The 4,148-nt window shown below is 48.0% G+C and overlaps 1 long non-coding RNA gene across 1 annotated transcript; it reads right to left on the bottom strand.

Annotated features, from left to right (window-relative positions):
• Positions 1-1,869: 1,869 nt before the first annotated feature.
• Positions 1,870-2,605, bottom strand: LOC123486306. The gene is made up of 2 exons (XR_006659331.1): positions 2,454-2,605; positions 1,870-2,268 (listed from the first exon to the last, which is right to left on the bottom strand). It is a non-coding gene; the product is annotated as an uncharacterized LOC123486306 (long non-coding RNA).
• Between the last annotated feature and the right edge of the window lie 1,543 nt (positions 2,606-4,148).

Here is a 4,148-nt window from a genome sequence, read left to right as displayed (position 1 = left end):
TACATGCTTTGTAAGTAGGAAAAACTGCAAAATCGGCAGTGTATCAAATACTTGTTCTCCCCATTGTATATATACACACACACACAGTGGGGAGAAAAAGTATTTAGTCAGCCACCAATTGTGCAAGTTCTCCCACTTAAAAAGATGAGAGAGGGCTGTAATTTTCATCATAGGTACACGTCAACTATGACAGACAAATTGAGAAAAATATTTCCAGAAAATCACATTGTAGGATTTTTAATGAATTTATTTGCAAATTATGGTGGAAAATAAGTATTTGGTCACCTACAAACAAGCAAGATTTCTGGCTCTCACAGACCTGTAACTTCTTCTTTAAGAGGCTCCTCTGTCCACCACTCGTTACCTGTATTAATGGCACCTGTTTGAACTTGTTATCAGTATAAAAGACACCTGTCCACAACCTCAAACAGTCACACTCCAAACTCCACTATGGCCAAGACCAAAGAGCTGTCAAAGGACACCAGAAACAAAATTGTGACCTGCACCAGGCTGGGAAGACTGAATCTGCAATAGGTAAGCAGCTTGGTTTGAAGAAATCAACTGTGGGAGCAATTATTAGGAAATGGAAGACATACAAGACCACTGATAATCTCCCTCGATCTGGGGCTCCACGCAAGATCTCACCCCGTGGGGTCAAAATGATCACAAGAACGGTGAGCAAAAATCCCAGAACCACACGGGGGGACCTAGTGTATGATCTGCAGAGAGCTGGGACCAAAGTAACAAAGCCTACCATCAGTAACACACTACGCCGCCAGGGACTCAAATCCTGCAGTGCAGACGTGTCCCCCTGCTTAAGCCAGTACATGTCCAGGCCCATCTGAAGTTTGCTAGAGTGCATTTGGATGATCCAGAAGAGGATTGGGAGAATGTCATATGGTCAGATGAAACCAAAATATAACTTTTTGGTAAAAACTCAACTCGTCGTGTTTGGAGGACAAAGAATGCTGAGTTGCATCCAAAGAACACCATACCTACTGTGAAGCATGGGGGTGGAAACATCATGCTTTGGGGCTGTTTTTTCTGCAAAGGGACCAGGACGACTGATCCGTGTAAAGGAAAGAATGAATGGGGCCATGTATCGTGAGATTTTGAGTGAAAACCTCCTTCCATCAGCAAGGGCATTGAAGATGAAACGTGGCTGGGTCTTTCAGCATGACAATGATCCCAAACACACCGCCCGGGCAACGAAGGAGTGGCTTCGTAAGAAGCATTTCAAGGTCCTGGAGTGGCCTAGCCTAGTCTCCAGATCTCAACCCCATAGAAAATCTTTGGAGGGAGTTGAAAGTCCGTGTTGCCCAGCGACAGCCCCAAAACATCACTGCTCTAGAGAAGATCTGCATGGAGGAATGGGCCAAAATACCAGCAACAGTGTGTGAAAACCTTGTGAAGACTTACAGAAAACGTTTGACCTGTGTCATTGCCAACAAAGGGTATATAACAAAGTATTGAGAAACTTTTGTTATTGACCAAATACTTATTTTCCACCATAATTTGCAAATAAATTCATTACAAATCCTACAATGTGATTTTCTGGATATTTTTTTCATTTTGTCTGTCATCGTTGACGTGTACCTATGATAAAAATTACAGGCCTCTCTCATCTTTTTTAAGTGGGAGAACTTGCACAATTGGTGGCTGACTAAATACTTATTTTCCCCACTGTGTGTGTGTGTGTATATATATATATTCATCATTTTGAACAGTTTTTCCAAATAACACAAAGCTCAACAGGTAAATGTTAAAAGCATTATTTATTATTTTAAGTCTTTACAGAACAGGTTGACAGACATTGTTTAAAAGGTAACATCACAAATCAGACACAGGCGGTGCTATAGAGACTATATGATACAAGCCCTGCCTCAGACACCAACAGGCGGTGCTATAGAGACTATATGATACGAGCCCTGCCTCAGACACCAACAGGCGGTGCTATAGAGACTAGATGATACGAGCCCTGTCTCAGACACCAACAGGCGGTGCTATAGAGACTATATGATACAAGCCCTGCCTCAGACACCAACAGGTGGTTATTAACTATATGATTCAAGCCCCCACCCCACCACACATCAGGCTTGATAGGGGTGCCCTGACCCTAGGCAGGAGGTCAGGGAGGAGGGGTCAGAGGTCGTGGGGCAGCAGCTCTTCCTGTGGATGTGAAGGACCATGTGACAGCGAGGGCAGGTGTGATAGGCGTCCTTGAAATTCCTGAGGAAAAACGGGATCAGACAGCAGCCTAGGAATAACCTGGAGGGACAGAGGAGAACAGTCAATATACCTGTTACTGCTGGGGTGTGTGTATAGGTGAGATGGCGTGTGTGTGTGTGTGTGTGTGTGTATAGGTGAGATGGAGTGTGTGTGTGTGTGTGTGTGTATGTATGTATAGGTGAGATGGCGTGTGTGTGTGTGTGTGTGTGTGTCTCTGTCCTCACCCACAGAGGATGAAGACCAGACACATGGTCCAGGAGAAGGTTCCAGCGTGGTGTGTTACGTCACTCATCACCTGGCTCTGACAGGAAGGACATCTGATGAGACCAGGAGAATCCCCCAGCTTTGACTCATAGTGCTGGACAAGCCACTGTCTGGGGGGTTGGCACGACCTGAGAGGACAAGGGAGAGGATGGAGCGAGAGTAAGAGAGAGATAAAGTTGGGTTATACTAAGGATACCATCTCAGTCTAAATGGATCAAAAGTTTTAATCCTACATAGTTGACTCAAGCGTGTGTGTATGAGATTGAATGGGTGAAAGGGGAGTAGTGTATGTGACTAACCTGGTATGGTAGGAGGAGGGGGGTACTAACCAGGTATGGTAGGGGGGGTACTAACCTGGTATGGTGGGGGGGGGTACTAACCTGGTATGGTAGGGGGGTACTAACCTGGTATGGTAGGGGTGGGTACTAACCTGGTATGGTGGGGGGGGGTACTAACCTGGTATGGGTAGGGGGGTACTAACCTGGTATGGTATGTGGGGGTGTACTAACCTGGTATGGTAGGGGGTACTAACCTGGTATGGTGGGGGGTACTAACCTGGTATGGTGGGGGGGTACTAACCTGGTATGGTAGGGGGGTACTAACCTGGTATGGTGGGGGTACTAACCTGGTATGGTGGGGGGTTACTAACCTGGTATGGTAGGGGGTACTAACCTGGTATGGTGGGGGGTACTAACCTGGTATGGTAGGGGGGTACTAACCTGGTATGGTAGGGGGTGTACTAACCTGGTATGGGTAGGGGGGTACTAACCTGGTATGGTAGGGGGGTACTAACCTGGTATGGTAGGGGGTGAACTGACATGGTATGGTAGGGGGTACTAACCTGGTATGGGTAGGGGTACTAACCTGGTATGGTGGGGGGGTACTAACCTGTTATGGTAGGGGGTACTAACCTGGTATGGTGGGGGGTGAACTGACATGGTATGGTAGGGGGGTGAACTGACATGGTATGGTGGGGGGTACTAACCTGGTATGGTGGGGGGGGGGTGTACTAACCTGGTATGGTAGGGGTGTACTGACCTGGTATGGGTAGGGGTACTAACCTGGTATGGTGGGGGTACTAACCTGGTATGGTGGGGGTACTAACCTGGTATGGTAGGGGGGGTGTACTAACCTGGTATGGTAGGGGGGGTGTACTAACCTGGTATGGTAGGGGGGGTGTACTAACCTGGTATGGGTAGGGGGGTACTAACCTGGTATGGGTAGGGGGTACTAACCTGGTATGGGTAGGGGGTACTAACCTGGTATGGGTAGGGGGTACTAACCTGGTATGGGTAGGGGGTACTAACCTGGTATGGGTAGGGGTACTAACCTGGTATGGGTAGGGGGTACTAACCTGGTATGGTAGGGGGTGTACTAACCTGGTATGGTAGGGGTGTACTGACCTGGTATGGGTAGGGGTACTAACCTGGTATGGTGGGGGGTAATAACCTGGTATGGTGGGGGTACTAACCTGGTATGGTAGGGGGGGTGTACTAACCTGGTATGGTAGGGGGGTGTACTAACCTGGTATGGTAGGGGGTGTACTAACCTGGTATGGGTAGGGGGTACTAACCTGGTAGGGGTAGGGGGTACTAACCTGGTAGGGGTAGGGGGTACTAACCTGGTAGGGGTAGGGGGTACTAACCTGGTATGGG

This window comes from Coregonus clupeaformis, unplaced genomic scaffold (assembly GCF_020615455.1).
Source record: "Coregonus clupeaformis isolate EN_2021a unplaced genomic scaffold, ASM2061545v1 scaf1124, whole genome shotgun sequence".
In the NCBI taxonomy this organism is placed as follows: domain Eukaryota; kingdom Metazoa; phylum Chordata; class Actinopteri; order Salmoniformes; family Salmonidae; genus Coregonus; species Coregonus clupeaformis.
This window is presented reverse-complemented; position numbering and strand designations above follow the sequence as displayed.